This window comes from Grammomys surdaster, unplaced genomic scaffold (assembly GCF_004785775.1).
Source record: "Grammomys surdaster isolate TR1022 unplaced genomic scaffold, NIH_TR_1.0 188, whole genome shotgun sequence".
Lineage (NCBI taxonomy): Eukaryota > Metazoa > Chordata > Mammalia > Rodentia > Muridae > Grammomys > Grammomys surdaster.
The window spans coordinates 8,037,267-8,054,843 of record NW_021604633.1 but is presented as its reverse complement, the minus strand read 5'-3'; the positions used below and the strand labels follow the sequence as shown (position 1 = coordinate 8,054,843).

General features: G+C 45.6%; 1 protein-coding gene across 5 annotated transcripts in view; it reads right to left on the bottom strand.

The window, feature by feature from the left end:
* Atxn7l1 (ataxin 7 like 1) overlaps nt 1-17,577 on the bottom strand; it is a 217,565-nt gene that overhangs the window by 104,283 nt on the left and 95,705 nt on the right. Inside the window, exon 4 of one of the 5 annotated variants that reach the window (XM_028768802.1) lies at nt 16,634-17,577. This exon is cut by the window's right edge and continues 383 nt beyond it. The exons of the other annotated variants lie outside the window; for them this stretch is intronic. The gene's annotated coding sequence lies outside the window, so the exon portion shown is untranslated. Of the gene's footprint in view, nt 1-16,633 lie in introns of those variants that run through there. 5 annotated transcript variants of the gene reach the window in all.

Here is a 17,577-nt window from a genome sequence, read left to right as displayed (position 1 = left end):
CATAGTTGGACGACAATCAGGACAGGCAGTCCAGTGCCTATCAAGGCAATCCTCTGCAGAGTGAGTAAATCATCAGTAATCTCTGATTAACATTTGAGTCAAGTGGTCACCGGGCCTTCACACTTTCTTGGGCCCCAGATGGGACTTGTTGGCTCTTGTATACTACATGTTGTTCTGAAGCCTCAGCAGAACTTGGGCTCTCTCTTCTGTCTGCTTTAAACAAATCCTTGCCTTGGCTGCCTTTGTTCTTAAGAAAAGTAGCTTGATCATAAATGAAACTGATCCCTCAAGGCTGACATATCAATAGCATTGGTCAGGCCAGGGTCTCTTCAAAGTATGATACTATAAATCTTCCACATAGTAATTAAGAGCAATAGGCATGGAAAGGAGGGAGGAAAAGAAGGAAAAGAGGAGGAAAGGAAGGTAAAAGAGAAAGAGAGAAAGAGATGGAAGGAGGAAGAAAGAAACAGGGAAAGGAAGAAAGGGAGAAAATTAATACAGAATACAGCAAAAAGAGTAACAGAGCAAGCGTTGAGAGAATCCATATTTGAACAGCTATCCTTTCCAGAACCACAAGTAGACCCAAACTCTGGAGTTTCCCAGTCTCTGGATTTATGCTCCCTCTTCCTGGTGGTATGCATAATATAGTCAGCGTGATCTGAAAAGGCCAGGCCAACAGACATTGCTGGTGCCATCACTGTGGAGACAAAGACTCACCCTTCTCTGCACACGCTCACTTACAGGGGCTACAACAGTTTCTGATGAAAGACCTAGAAGGTATTCTGCTCCCTGAGTCTTCTTCCCTCTGGACCAGCATGTCCTGGGCTACCCTTAACAACATCTATAATAACATGGATAATATCTGTTATTGATAGTATCTGCATCGCATGCTCTGGGCCAAGCACTGAACACTTCTGCCTCTTTGCAGAGATTCCAGGCCCTCTTTTGGGATATTCCATTGGTTCAGGGTCCAGGACCTGTTTAGAAACATTCTAATAGACAGTCTTCTTTTCTACCAACATGTGTGTCTCTCCCTTCTTTCTTGTTGTCTTAAGACAGTCCTACTACGGAGTTCAGGCTAGTCTCCAACTTGCAACCTTTCTGCCTGAGTCTTCTGAGTGCCAGGATTACAGGTGTGCACCATCTCACTAGGCTTGTATTATTCTTTTAAAATCATGACACGGCAGAATTTATTGTGGGAAGGCCATAGGATGTTGCACTAGGAACAGAAAAGACCCAACTTCCTTTATCATAGCTTTTTTGTTGTTGTTATTTTTAAGGAAAAATTTTAAACATATACAAAAAGCACAGCATATTATTTACCCACCACCCAGCTCCACCAGTTGATAGTTTGCTAACCCTAATCCCCTGATGCCCACACCATCAGCTGTTACACTGTAAAGCCATCAAGGGACACGGGCCATTTGTCTATTACCTTTCGACATTTTGCTCTTTCTTGCACTGTTTAAAGATTCAGAGGCTCTGGATGTCCCAGATCGATTTCTGGTACTCTACTACAGAGGAAGACTGTGGAAGTACACAGGCATAGGTCTTGCATCGCTCCATACGAAACGAAGCAAGCCTCTACCAATGGCCCATTCATTTCATTATTCTTGATATGGCAACAATCATTCACGTCACTTCATAATTACTATTTACAGAAAAACAAGGGATCGAGGGGGCAGGAGAGAGTTTCTGTGGTTAGGAACACTGGCCGCTTTTCTGGGTTCAATTCCTACCACCCGTGTAGCTTACAACCATTTGTAACACCAGTTCCAGGGAGCTGGCAACAGACAAAAAAAAAAAAAAAAAAAAAAAGTTGTTTCAGGGTTTTTGAGGAGGATGGGAGACCAAAAGGAACTATAGAGTCTCTGCTCAGGGAACCCCAAGAAATGGGACTCAGAACATCACCCTTCTTCTGTAGAGCTTTGCAGGATTTTGTGAAGAGGTGAATCTTGTGGATCTGTCCAGTGGTCACTGCTACCTAGAGTACTCTGAATGTAGGAACTGTGTGAAGAATAAGGGGTCTGAAAATGTGGATTAACTCTGCGTCTACACTGCTCATTAACTATTCATGTGACCTGCTTACCACATGGGCTTAATCACCTTGCAGCACAGTAATGAACTGATCTGCTAAAAATCTCACTGTTTCCCCACATGAAAGCTCCCTGGGCTCTCCTGGTTTTCCTTTCCAGAAGACAAGGCTCCTGGTCCAGGACTTGAAAACAGGAGCAGATCCATCACCACTGGGTTTCTAGCATCCGTGACAAGGCACGTGCACCTCTGTGGTCCCACATCTGCAACCAAGACATGGCTTCTTAGCTGTGACGGTGCTAAAGGTTTTGAAAAAAAAAAAAAAAAAGGCTCTCCTCAAACTGCCTGAGAGCTGAGGTGATCTGCAGGTGCACTAGGTTGTGAGCTTCTGTGAGTTGGAGGCACCTTAGAGCAGTGGGTATAGGGAGCTTGAAACCTTACCAAGGGCCTAGCTCCCTGGGAGACCCGAGTGCAGAGCCAAGCTCTGCTTCAAAGCAGGTGCTGATGCACACACCTCACCTTGCTTCCTTCCTCGGCCTTTGTCTTTTGCCTCAAAGCTTTTGAGATGGAAGAGACACATTCTTTTAGACTTGACGATTCAGGTCATGCTGGCTTCATAAAATCAATTGAGGGAGATTTTCATCTTATTCTTGGGTCTCAAATAGTTTGAATAACAAAGGATGTTACCTGGGTTTTGAAGACTACTACTGCTCAGTTATAAGACTACAGACTTTAAAAAGGAGCTTTCTAATGTATTGTTATTGTATATTCTAATGTTAATGGATATTCTAATGTAATGTTAGCGGTCTACTCAGATGCTTTGTTTCTCTGGGGACAAGTAGGAGAACTTATACTTTTACAAGAGGCTCTGCTTTCTCTAGATTTTTTGCCATAAATTTCTTAATACAGTGCTTTTATGAACTCCCATACTTGTCTTCCAATTGGGTGAGTGCATCTTCTTTCCCCTTGTGATCTTGCAGACCAAGGATTTTACAAACATCTTCCATGCTGCCAATAACCACTGACTGTGAATTACCCATGTGGTTCCACCTGCTTTACTCAGGGTAATTCATTTACTTCTCGGGCAATTCAGCCAAGGAGGCTACACAGAACCCCACACCTCACACCTCATGTTACAAATGAATTCCTTAGCCTTGACTATTCGGGGCAGTTAAGTGGCCTATAGGTCACACGGTGGCATGCAGCTCCAGTATTCCGCCCATTACCCTCTGTGTGAGAGAGAAAGAAAGAGCATGAACAGTTAAGACTTTCACCTATTGCATGATTATATTATTCTAGGGGTCAAGGAGGCTGAGGCAGAAAGATTTTTTTTTTTTTTTTTTTTTGGTTTTTCGAGACAGGGTTTCTCTGTGTAGCCCTAGCTGTCCTGAAACTCACTCTGTAGACCAGGCTGGCCTCAAACTTAGAAATCCACTGAGGCAAAAAGATCTTACGTTTGAAGTCCCATACATGGTGAGACTCTACTTCAGCAAAATCAAGGGTTGAGATACGAGGTACAGCTCAGTGGCAGAATGTGTGATTAGCACAGAGCAGATCCTGGGTTAAACCCCCAGTCTTGCAACACAAGAATTTAAGAGAAAAAAGAATTATGAGAAAGTAGGAGAGTGTTTCATGCAGTCTATTTATAGTTCTGTGGCCAGAGGTGACTTCACTGGCAAAGAGTGGCCTCCAGATTGAAGGCTATGAGCTCTAATAAGCAGGTGGATTCCATACTACGTGATCCTTTTGGAGACCTGGTTCAAGGTCACTTCATCACTTAATTGCTTTGAATGGTCACTCAGACAATGAGAGAGGAGGCCTTTACAGAAACCACAGAGGATTCATGAACTGACGCTGAAGAAACCCACAGTGAGCGGCTGTGATCAATACACGGCAATCACGCAGCACAAACTTTGTATTCCTTAAAAAAAAAAATTCTTCTAGCAGGCACTTGGTTGCTTCCACAGTAAGACCTTTTCTTACCTCTTCAGTTTGGCCCCCAGGAAGCTCCTGCACTAGATACCAACTGCTTCTCACCACTCGCCAATGTTCCCTTCGGACGGACAGCCACCGTGTCAGTCAGTCAAGCCCAACTCCCAGCTTTGTATGTCCTTGCACATCTGCCTCCGAGCCTTGGCTACTGCTATTTTCACTACCGAGACCTCCCTGTGTCCACTATAGGGTCTCTAAATACAAAGAATGCTTTGAGGAAGCTATTTCCAGTCCTCTCTCCCACCACTCAGCCTTGCCAGCCCGTATGTGGACCAGCCGCGCTAGTACTTTACATTTGTTGACTGACTCAGTCTTCAAAACAACACGGTGGATTAGGTTTTCTGGTTTGTTTTGTTTTGTTGGTCACTGGGAAATCTTAAGTCCGATTATTTGCTAATATTTGGTAGCAGGGCTGAGATTTGAACTCAGGCAATTTGTCTCCAGCGCTTCTCCAGTAACATGCCTTATGACCAGTAGGTGATCAACTGAGTTTCATACTTTTCCATCACCCTTTTCCTGACAACAAGCTTCTCCCTGAATGGTCATGGGCCTACTATACCACTGTCTCCACTGAGACACATTGAAACTCTTTTCTGAATGGGTAGCGCTCAGTGCAGCTGTTCACGAAGCTTGTGACACTTGTTAGAAATCTTGGGATCATCATGCTTGGTCACCAGGGAGTGGCACTATTAGGAGGCTTGGCCTTGTTGGAGTAGGTGTGGCCTTGTTGGAGGAAGTGTGTCACTGAGGGTGGGTTTTGAGGTTTTCTAATGCTCAAGCCAGGCCCAGTGTCTCTCTCTCTTCCTGCTGCCTGCCAATCTGGATGTAGAACTCTCAGTCACCTCTCCATCACTAAGTCTGTCTATATGCTACCATACTTTCCATCATAATGATAATGGACTAAGCCTCTGAAACCGTAAGCCAGTTCCAATGAAACATTTTTTTCTTTATAAGACTTGCCATGGTCGTGGTGCCTTCACAGCAATAGAACAGTGACTAAGACAGAGAGACACAAGAACAAAGGGCAGGTAGAAGGACAGAATATGAACCGAGGATGGGAAAGGCCAAGGTCTGTGCTAGCCACGGGGCCAGGACTCAGCCTTCCTGCTGCGGTTGCTCTTACTGCTGCCCAGCGCAGCTGCACAAAGCTAGGCTTGCAAGCGCTGTTCATTGTGCTGCAGCTGATAAGGGTTTCAGGACGCTGCTGCTCTGCTCAGCAGCAGGGACAGAACAAATCTCAGTGCTAGTTCCAGGGCGGGTTAAGGAGGCAGGTCAGGCTGTTCTGATCACCACCTGTCTGTCAAAGAAATTAGTTCTCTGGGGCTCTGTGTGCCCCTCAGGGTAACATGGTGAGGACAGCCACAATCACTCAGGATTATTTTTTTTTTCACTTTAGAAGCCAATGGCTATTCATAGAATGGGCCGAGTGGTCCGCATGTTGGGGTGCTGGGGACTTCTGACGCACAAACTATCGATGCTTACAGTGCCAAGGGGCCTCTGCTTCCTCTCAGGACCCACTGAGAACACTCTGGTGCTTACAGCTCCCTCCAAATCTGCTTGCTGACTGGAAGGAAATAGATCTTTCCGCCTCAGTAACAGCAAAATTGGTCTCTGCATCTGTGAAAATGACGTTCTCGGAGACAGCAATCCCAAATATTAATCAACTATCAACCGCTGACATGAGTGGAAAAGAGAGCTGCGTCTCCATTCAAGTCTTGTTTGGAGCGGGGTGAAGGCTGATTTGGGAGGAAGCCTGTGAATGGGTCTGGAACAACATGGCAAGGCAGACAGTGGGAGCCATGGACCCTGGCTTCAGTGGTACCTGCACAAGAAGGCTGTGTTCCTGGGTCTCAATCGTCCCATTTCTAAAATGAGAGCTAAGCATATCTGAGTCACTGAGGGATAATATGCAAGGGCCCATGGGAGCAGCCTGGCTCCCAGAGGCTCTGTGCAGGAGCAATGATCTATTAGACACAGACGGTATGACTGGAAGAATAAGTCTGCTGGGGAGAGGGCTCTTTCTCTTTCTCCTTTCCCACTCCTGGCCTTAACATTTTGGAACAGGGATGCTATAAAGAAGCCCTCTGTTTTTTTCTTAGCAGCTGGTGTTTGTCTCAGGTTCAGGGTATCCTTCCTGATTCTGATGATTTTGCCGTTCGCTTAGGATGTACACAGATATGCTGTGCCCAGATTGAGGGAGCCTCTGTCCGTCTTGTTCAGGTATCTCTGCTGCCCAGTGCCTGCCTAATGGGCTTTTTCTCCCTTCCTTTCTTCTCTTCCCCAGCACTTTCTACATTTCCAGCCTTAGGTCTTGCCACTCTCAGAAGCCACCCACACCTGAACCTGAGGGAAACACCAGCAACTAGGAAAAACTGGAGAGCCTCTTCATAGCACTCCTGGCTTATAACTTTCCAAAGTGTTAAGGCCTGGAGTGACAAAGTAGACAAAAGACACATGGCGGGTAAATGCAGCATAATTCCGGATTTAAATAATTTTTTTGGTTGTTAATGTTGCTACAATATATAATTGAGGAAATGAAAAGTTTCCTGATTTTGATGATTTTACTGTTATTTAAAAGAAACACCTTCAATTTTAGGTATTTATATTTAAACATTTAATAAGTAAGTAGATATAATACCTGAAACTTACTCTCAAGCAGTTCAAAGAAAATAAATGAGTGATGTATTAGACATACCCACACCCGTGTGTGTACATCATATGGGGAGGTGGTGTTTGGATTACTGTTGCAACTTCTGTAGAATTTTAAGTGCCCTTGTTCTCTGAAGGAAAATGTCCCACGGTTGACCAGTTTCCTTTTTCCTTCAAGTTCGGCCTCTCAGTTTCCCATATGAATTCTCATGTCAGATGGGGCAACGGCAGGGTTCTGAGAGACCATCTAACCAAATCCTTCTAGAAGATACAGCCACATTCAGATGGGTCTTAGGTTAACTCCACCAGCCAGTGTTGGTCTGGCTCTGGATTCTAGGCACTCTTTCCTCTACCTCACGCTATATGACTGTGCAATCCCCAGGCTGCAAAGGAGGGACAGTTGTGTGTGGTATCTGGAGACAGTGTCTGTCCACTCCAGAGAGGCCACAATACGGACAGTGTAAGGAAGCTGTTCTCACCCCTCACTTCTCCAGTCCTGTGCAGCACCTGTATGCTAATAACTCTTAGGTCTGTCTCTGCAAATCTGACTTCTGCCTGAGGTGCAGGCATCCTGCTGCCGACCTTGGGTACTAACCAGCACTGCTTACTGAACACGTGGAAGCCAAATGCTGGATTCTAGAATGCCTCTGCTTCTCCTTATCTTGGGTTCAGAGTTTATCCATTCACTCAGTAATCAATGATGGCTTGCATCAAAACATCACAAACTCTTACTAATATGTACGAGCTTTGTGGTCTGATGTACCAGTCAACAAAATAAATTTAGCTAAGAACACAGAGCTGGTGAAATTATTATTTTAATACTGGAAGGGGAAAAAAAAAAGATGAAGGGCCACTGAGAACTAAGATGGCTGGGTGGGTAAGCGTGCTTACAGCCAAGCCTGATGATCTGAGTTAGACTCCAGGAATCCATATAGGAAGGAAGATGTCTTCTGATCTTCACACACACACACACACACACACACACACACACAGAGAGAGAGAGAGAGAGAGAGAGAGAGAGAGAGAGAGAGAGAGAGAAATAAAACATAAATTTTAAAAAACGTATGCTGTTTTTGAAAAGAAAAAAGATAAAGAGAATAGAGGGACTTTCTTTGTGAGTTTGGATTCATACAACACAGCCCAGGTGGACTTCGGAACTTATGCAGTCCTTCTACCTCTGCCTTGTAAGTGCTGGGGTCACAAGAGAGAACCACAAGGCTGGGTAAGAATGAACAACGCCCTTTCTTTCTTTCTTTCTCTCTCTCTCTCCCTTCCTTTCTTCTTCCTTCCTTCCTTCTTTCTTCCTTTCCCTTTCTTTTCTTTTCATTTTTTTTTCTATTTTTCAGGACTGGGTTTCTCTGGGTAGCCTTGGCTGTAGACTAGGGATCACCTTGGCTTTGAACTCAGAGATCACCTACGGCCTCTGCCTCCCAGGTCCTGGGATGAAAGGCAAGCATCTCCATTGCCCAGTTTAGGAAAGAAGTAAGTTCAAAAAGAAGTTTGTACCTGAGATTTGATTTTCTCTCTCTTCTATAAAGACTCCTTTCCTTGTATTCACACATATGTCTGTGAGTATATGCCATATGTGTGGGTGTGCCAGGAGACCAGGAGAACGTGTTGGATCCATCGGAACTGGACTTACAGGTGGTTGTGAACCATCTGACTTTGGTGTTGGGATCTGAACTTGGGTCCTCTGCAAAAGCAGTTAAGTGCTCTCAGTCATTGAACCATCTCTCCAGCCCTGATTCGATTTTCTTAACAGATACCTTTACACCTATCATGCCTTTATCATGAAAGCTCAGGAGCTCCTGCCTTTGGGGCTGTTAGTTGTGCCATGAGAACAGAGGACAGAAAGGTCACAGTTGTCACATTCAGGATAGCCACTAAGAGAGGCTATGAAAACCCCAACCCCAGGCACTAAGGACAAGATGAAGCATTACTTGGTGGTCTCCTGAGATAACAGGTCCGGAACAGAGCTGGCTTATCTGCCATCTCCTCCACCAGGTCCAAACTCACTGTTGAGAGCCACTTTGGCTGAGGTCTAGACACACTATCCTTAAAAAATGACCCAGGTCAGAAGGATTTTCTCTGTGCTATAAATAGAGTCTTCATGCACCCACTGGAGCACCACTGGGCTCCACAGGAGTCTACCAGCTGTTCCCATGGGGGCCTTATGGCATTCCCCCACATGCACGTGCAACAGTATGTACAGCCCACATGTGCTTCAGAGGGTGTCTGCTATAACTTCCAAGGAAAGGTAAGCCCCTATTTCCAGCCCCTGAGCCTCTTCTGCCCTAAACCTGTAAGCATTTCAGACAGTCTATTTTGTAAGCAATTAAACATGGTGAATAATATAATTTTATATCTATGCTAATTATTTTCAAAATGATACTTATCAATCACTCTTTGAAATCTGTACCGGTTTGCCCACTGCTCCTCAAAACAAAGCTGTCAATTGACAGTGGCTCTTCCTCTTCCTGTTGGTCATTCCCAGCTTCCTATGGCTTTAACCTTGGCCAGTCACTGTAATATGGGGCAGGTGAAGGTGGCAGGTCTCCTTATGCCACTATAACACACATAAAGGGAGACTGGTCACAACACTACATGGTGACTTCTCATGGACTGAGGCCCACCAACTCCAGCCAAGGAAATCCCCCAGAAAAGCTTGGGCAGCTCATGGCATATTGTGTCCAATGTTTAAATGTAAAATCTATGGGGCAGGAAACTGGAAAGGGGAAAGGGTTAGCAAGTGGGGAAGACCAGGAGCAATGTGGAACCCCCAGGCCTCAGCTAGAATCCCTTAATGGGCTGAAGGTCTCATCATTCCCCGTGGCTGTTGACCTTGACTTTGATAGAAAAATCCTATGGCAGCAAGAGCTCTTTTCCACAGAGCTAAACACATATGCCTGCTTAGGAGCTGAAGAAGATTCCAGTAGAAGATAGAGCATTACGGCCACAGCAGACAGGTAAGTGACAAGACAGACACATATGGCAAAGTGGCTGTAGCTCCTCTTCATCTCCAGTTCTCCCAAGACATTCTTGTGTGCCTTATCTGTGTGAGCAACCTGCCATGCAAGGAATTCTGGGAAATGTAGTCAAGTCTTAATCCCCACGGAACCTAATAAAGCTCCTCAGGTTCTGTCTGATCACTGGGTTCCCAGCTGGGTTACACTGGTGGGATTCTGGCTTCCCAGTTTCCTCCAACGTGTAGTTATGACTAAGAAGTTCTGTCAACTGAAAGGCTGGTTCGAACCTCACCACTGGCTTCACTTGGGTTCCTAGAAGACCAATTCTGTTGGTTCTTTGGTCCTACGAGGCACATAACATGTCCTAATTGTCTCTTCCTAACAACTGTCCTAATTATTTCCTTCCTTTCCAGTGCTGCAGATGGCATCCAGGGCCTTTTTTATCCCCAAGGCTCTCACATTGTGTTCCCCATGGTCCTGCCTTCCCTGTGTGCGGTATCTCTTAGTTAATGCAGCCACAGCCCCCCTCTAGCCCTCAGCACAGCACCTATGCCCTGCATGACTGATCCTGGTGTCCCTGGTGCTAAGTGGATTAGGAACAAGGGGCAGAAGATTCTACACTCATCCTGATGCCATCCAGATTATGGCAAACGACTCCAAGACATTTTCACCATTAAGCTTCTAAATGAAGCAGCTCTTTCTTGCAGGCACAAACTAATTAAGTGATTAGATACAGCAAAGTGGTCAGCGCACACTGAACTGCTGCAAAACAGCAACCGAGCTGGTGGCAGCTTGTGCTGTGGGCTCACAGGTGGCCGAGCTACAACTGCTGAGTCCTCAAAGATGGCTGGAAGAGAAGCCATGTGGAGGATCACAGTACAGGAAATGGAAAAGGACAGGGCAGGACAGGGCTCTGGCTCAAGTTCCATCAGGAGTTTGTCATGTGACCTTGGGCAGGTCGTGTAGCCTCTCTGTGCCTCAATCAGTCCTGACTCAAGCCAGCTCTCTTGGGTCAATGACAATATCAGCTGAGAGAACGGACTGGAAACTGTGAAGGAAGAAGGAACATGGCAGAAGCCGTGAGCACCCATCATTTACATGGTGTTGGTTCTAACTCTTGGTTCTCATGCTCTCTAGGCAAGTACCTTTACTCACTGGGCTGTCTCCCTAGCCCTGGTTAGGAAGGACATTTCCAATGAGGTCTGTGGATGGATGAGATTGACAGGTTAAAAACAAGGCTTTTGTAGGCTTGGAGAGATGGCTCAGCAGTAGAGAGCACTTGATACTCTAGCAGAGGACTTGGGATTGGTTCCCAGTACCCACAAGTGTTGGTGCGCAACCATATATAACTCCAGTTTTCAGGGAGCTTATGCCTTCTTTTGACCTCTGCAAGTATCAGGCACATATGTTGTACCTATCCATATGTATATGTATATGTGTGTATATATATTCATTCATTCATATATACATACATACATACATGCAGGTGGGCAAACATTCATACACATAAAATAAATCTAAAACAGTTTTAAAACAAGGCTTTTGTAATGAACTTGGATCTCTCTCTCTCTCTCTCTCTCTCTCTCTCTCCTTTTGGGATACAATCCCATGTATCCCAGGGATAGCCTCAGACTCCTGATCCTCTGGCCTTCCCTTCCCAAATACCAGGATCATGAGGCCATACCTCTACACACAATTTTGAGCATGGGTTTTCTGCTGCTGACATCCCCCACCTCCTTTCTATCCCAACAGACAGTGGAACTGTGGAGTCACCCATTCTGAATGCTGTTTCTGAGAACCACGACAGCAAGCCTTTCCTGGATCTGCCGACAGACCTGCCTGAAATAGACAGGAAGCCTCGTGAGACTGGGCTCTGGATCTTCATCCTGTTCATCTGCACCTCCAGCAGGGTCAGGTAGGAAGTATATTGGATGTGGGGCTGGCTCCAAGCCCCAGGTTGTAGTTACAGTTCTGCCTCTCAAATGTCACTAAGCCATTCTCAGCCTCACATGCCACCGCTATTTCCTGCGACTGTGTCCAGTACTCTTGAAACTGTGTAGGGACACCTCCAGGCCCCAGAGTGCTGTGCAGGAGGGAAGAAGGGTGCCAGGGCATTTACTTTGCAAGTGGTGTATATTGACTGGCTTTCTTGTCAAGGCCAGGGAGGCACCGTGTGGAAGGGTCCATGGTAAGATGCCCATCAAGAAACCCTCAGTGGTGGAGATGAGGTTACCAAATATCCCCAGGACTGTGCATATGCCTCCCCACTAGCAACCTTTCTAAGTCCACACAGTGCCTGCCAGTCAGGGCCTTTATTTATGGTTCCTTGTGTCTATCTAACACACGTTTACTGAGTGCCTACAATGAGAACTGAATAATAGCAAAACCAGGCCAAGCCTATATTCCCATAATCTAGCCCATTCATTCTTAAATAGGTATGGGTTCAGGCATGTGTGATAAAGGACAGACAGCCAACAGGATCCAGGCAGTTCAGAGAAAGTGCCACATGTGACATTTTTGTGGGATCCTAGATTTCAATTGAAAAATATTAACAAGTTCAGATGAACCCTGATAAGTAAAAGAAAGGGTGAAACTTCCGACCGTCCCCTCTGAGTCCCTTTCTGTGTGTCACTTCAGGTTTCCAGAGTCTCATTCATTATGACCTGACCCTATTAAAATGTCCACACAGCTAACTACTACCTCTGGGGATCTCTATCTAATGGGGATGAAGGCCTTAAAGAAAACAATCACAAGCTGGAGGGAGGGTCGTTCTAGAGGAGACACTAAGACCTCAGCCTTAGGAGAGCCATCCCTGGCAGTCTGGCATTTAGGAGGACAAGAGACACAGAGGAATTAGGTTCTGCAGCAAGAATGAGCCCCCCAAAAAATCTCCATGCTAAGGATGAGCAGGGTCCAGGGAGCCATGACATCAAGCAGGAGGGCCAGTGAGGGTCCAGGTCTGACTTAGGGGAGGAGGCAGTGCAGGCTAAAGAAATAACTACCTAAGAAGTTCCAAAAAAGCGTAAGTGTTTATGGCAGCCACAGCTCAGAGAAGCCCAATGCACTGACTTCTTTCTACTCAGTCCTGACCTCGGCAACAAAGGCCACAGGGAACTTCCCAAACAGAGATAAATTATGTTCTATGGTGCCACTTCCAAAGCCCAAATTCTTGAAAGACCGGCCGTGAGATCACCATAGACAAAAATCTTCGGGAAATAAAAAGTACAGACATGGAAAACCACACAGCAAAGGTACCACTCTGAGCAGACACCTTCATACACCATACAACCGAAGAGACAGAACAGCTCCAAGTCCCTAGGCTACAGGGGATTGTCCTCTCTCTGAAGGAGCCATTTATAGCCTTCAAAATTCATGGTGCTTCATGCACTGCCACAAAGGGCCAGGGCCTTAGACAGTGGCCTGCTCTTCTCTGTTTCTATACACCTTGATTTTTTTTTTATACACCTTGATTTTATACTTTCTGCAACTGGATGTGGCTCAGGGAATGCATCGCTGTGAAGTCTTCCAATAACGTCTGCTCCAACAGGAAGCACATCTGTAGTGAGCGTTGGCTCACAGGATGCTCCAGGGTTCAGGACTGTATATGTTAGGTTTCATCAAACATGATTACATAATAAGGAGGCTGATGCAGCAAAAACCTACAGACTCTAAACCACTACCCAGACTCACCAAGTGCACGGAATATAAATTAGACATGAAAAGGAGATTAGATCTGGACATGTGCGTAGGGTTTGGAGCAAGTGTTAAGATTTTTTTCCCCTTTCTCTAATCTCAGCAGGCAGTCCCACAAACACGTTATCAGAACTTTTGAAAAGTCTTATCAAATACTGACTTAATAAAAGAGCCCATCTACTTAATGGTGACCTCCAGACACCCCTAATAAGTCCAGGACCCTACATTATATACTACTAAGCTATGGCCTTCACAAAGTGAACAAAATAAGTGGATTGTGTCCTCCTAGGAGGTAGGGCTTTTACCATTGAACAATTAAGCATTACGGGGGTGGATTCTGATTTATGAAGGAAGACAATGTGTTCCAACATGGGAATTCAATCAAAAAAAACGCAACATTCAAGGTGCTTTCCAAATTCAATAGGCTACTGAAATTATTCTCAAATCTTTATTACAGGATTAGTGATGTTCGCGAGGAAGACCCTAAAACAACCAGAGAGGAATCTCAGAAGTTAGGCCGAACTGGGCACAGGCAAGCACTATGGTCTTACTTCTGTCCTGGGTTCTCCCAAGAACTGTGTTTGTGAAAGAAACCAGGCTTGCTGCCAGCTCACAGTGGAGAAAGGGTTACGGCAGGAGGCATCTCCGCCCTGGAGAAGGCACTAAATGCAAATCTGACAGGCAGACAAGTTCTTCCCTGGGCTCCAGAGCTTTAAAAATGTGCTTGCAAGACTGAGTTCCTGCTCTCAGAGTGTAGATGGTAAAAGATTTCCAACCCTGATTTTTACAATGCCCTAGGGTACAGCCAATGATTACAATGTGTGCATTTAAAATTCTCAAAGCCAAATTAATCTCAATTCCTGTTCACTGAAAGGCCGAATATCTCTCCAAAGCTCCCTCACCTTAGCTGTGGTCCTGGTGCACCATTCAGAAAAATGTGGTAACCTGAGTGATCCTGTAACTCAGATCTCTCTCTCTCTCTCTCTCTCTCTCTCTCTCTCTCTCTCTCTCTCTCTCTCTCTCTCTCTCTCTCTGCAGTCTCGAACTCACCAGGAATTCCGGAATTCTCTGAGTCCTTTCCTCTCCCTGGATGCCCTCCCAACCCTTCTCCAATCCTGTCTCTGAGCCCAGCAGTGATGTCTGCAGGGAATCCTCCAGAGCTTATCAGGGGAATAAACCTATTATGGCTTCTATCAGCTCACTTCTCATGCCTGGTGAGCTGGGCTAAGTGTGTTGCATGCAGTAAGGCGGTTAATCCTTACTCGAACCCCTCTGGAAAAGCACAAGATAACTCATTTTCCATCCACAGCAAGGTTTAAGCTCAAGTAGAGCCAGAGTTAGTCAAGGTGAACTGAGCAGAGAACTCAGCTGCAGGTCTGGTTCTGGAAGTTCCGAGTGATTACTTTCTTCTACCTGAAACTGGAGGTTTGACTTCCTGTTTCTAAACAATGGAAGGACTCCACAGGGCTGCATCTGTTCCTTCCATAGAGACTAGGAGGATGGATAAGGGGTTACACCTCAGTGTACTGCCCCACCATGCAATCTCAGCAGCAGTCCTGCATCTGCTGGGCTTGGACCTACTCTATCCTGGGAGGCGCTGGACTTTCCTGTTGACAAATGGGCCAGGGCCTCAGTACACTTCCTCACCAGTCCATGGGCATCTATTTAAAGGCAACCACTCTGCTGATAAGGCCGAACATTTGAACACAGGGCTGTCAAGTTGAGTCCTTGATCAGGGAGATGTGTTGAAGACAGAAACACATATGAGTCTATCCTTAGATCAGTCACATACCCTTGAGTCATCCCTGCTGAAGCCCAAGGGCTGCTCCAACCTGCTTAAAAGCCTCTTTGAAGACTGTCTCTTTTTTGAGTTCCGGCTTGAGCCCAGCGCAAGACATCTGGGCCATGGGTCACGGGAATGTTGTTCTTGGGGAGGGAGAGCGTGTTGTTATGAAGCGGATCACATGCTTAGTCCCTTCAGCATGCTCCCATTTCCTTCCCTGCTTCTGAATCAAATGTTGATATTGCCAGAAATCCCTAACAAGAGACCAAACAGTTGAGGTTGCTTGGTCTTGAGTGTTTAGCTTCCAACATTATGACCTAAATGAACCTGTATTTTTTTAGAAAGGTACCCAGACTCAGGTAGTTTGTTATAACCACAGGAAAAGGACAAAGACACCTATCAATCCACATTTTATATTCTCAATCACTATGTGAAGATATAGATATAGATATAGATATAGATATAGATATAGATATAGATATAGATATAATCTTTCTCTCTGGTCTGTTCTTACCTTTTTTCCTCTCCTGAGACCTAATACAATCAACTCTATTTGGAGTCAAAAGATGTCATGTGTTTGTCATGTGTTTCTTACTCAGTCATCTATGAGATGACAGATCTAGGGCCCATGTCCAGCCACTTAGTCTCAAGCCCACACAGAGACTGAGTAGACCAAGTGCTTGAGTCTCCATGTTGGCCAATCAGAAGGGCTGTGTGTGTGTGTGTGTGTGTGTGTGTGTGTGTGATGTACATCTGACTTTCCCCAAAAGAGTAGCAGCGGAAGTGTGACAGGTTCTCATACCACAAATCCCTGTCGGTACCTACAGGCATTAATCCTACCAGAACACAGGGAGTTAAAGATGAAACCACTCTTGAAACTGAAACCAATTATCCATGGCAATTTATTAAACACGGAAGGCTTCCAGGCCGTATTAACGGGCATGTTTAGTGCATTCTCGTAGAGACAGCCTCTTCCTCACTTGTCAGCACCGACTGGCAGCAGCTGGAGGAACTGCACCAATCTTGCTGTATGCGCAAATCAATTTGAGGTCTCCCCCAAAGACAAAAATCGGTAAAGTGATTAAGCTCTAGTGAAGGCGTGTCATTGACGGCACCGGCATGAAGAGGCAGAGGAGGTGTGGCCCTGAGGTCACCGGTGACTTCTTCCTGCCTGGGTTAAGTGATTTTTCACCATCATCTTCCCTGCTGGCCCCGTCAACATGAGGTGGGGATTAGGGTCAAACAGTTCCTCCCCCTCTCCTCCAAGTCTCCATCTACTTGGGTTCCTTCTTCTCACTTGCACTAGTTCCTTAACTGTTAATATGTCCATCCGTCTGCCGTCCATCTGTCCATCCACCTACCCACCCATCCATTTATCCATCCGCCCACCCACTTACCCATCTATCCAGCCAGCCACCCCTCTACCCATCCACCTCCTGATTGATCCATCCATCCACCCATCCATTTGACCATCATCCATGCATCCATCCAGCAGAAATCTGAGAAGGACTCAATGTACAGGCATTTAGAGAGTGACAGAGTATATTTGTATCTGGTTTTACAGTCAGAAAATGCTATTGTATACATTATTTCATGAAATTATCACAATGACCATATGAGGTGGCTGTTAGTATCACAGGTTTATAGACACAGATTCTAAAGGACTTATCACTTACTAAAACAACATAGCCAGCAGGTGTCAGGGTCTGGACATAAATTCAGGCATTTATTCTGTTAAAAATTCATTAACAATACTCTTCTAAAAACTGGTCTGTATCATTTTTCTATTTGTCTTGCTGTTACTAACTAAATGCCATGATCCAGTCAGCACAGATAGGCTCTGAGGGGTATAAACAACAAGTTTCTGCCCTCACAGAACTTGCGTTGTACTTACAGAAACAGACATTAAAGCATATGTTCACACAATAAATATTTGTTTTCAACACATTGAGAGAATACTAGTCTAGATGTGAAAATTAGGGATGTTTCCAAGAAGAAGTAATCACTAAGATGTATTCTGAAGGATGAGTCAGAGTTCTGTGGGAAGGGGGATGAAAGAAAACCATCGTTAGGGAGGGGGGAAAAGCATGTGCAAAGGCCCTGTGGCAGGAAGACCCAATGTGCTGAAAACCTTCAGGATAGGTGCACTGGCATATGAAAGGGAGCCTGGCACAGGCTGTGGGTTCAGACCACACAGACCTTGATGCCATGATAATAGTCTTTAGTTTTAACTTAAGAACAAGGGGAAGCCACAAAGTCACAGGAATGACATGATCAACTCTGATTTGGATTCTGACTTTGGTGTGCAGAATGGGTTGTAAAGGAGCGAGAGTAGAAGCAGGGAAAACGGCTGGAAGGCATTGGCAGCTGTCTAGGTGAAACATGATGGCAGCTTGGATCGGCATGGTGGTGGTGGTGGTGGTGGTGGTGGTGGTGGTGGTGGTGGTGGTGGTGGTGGTG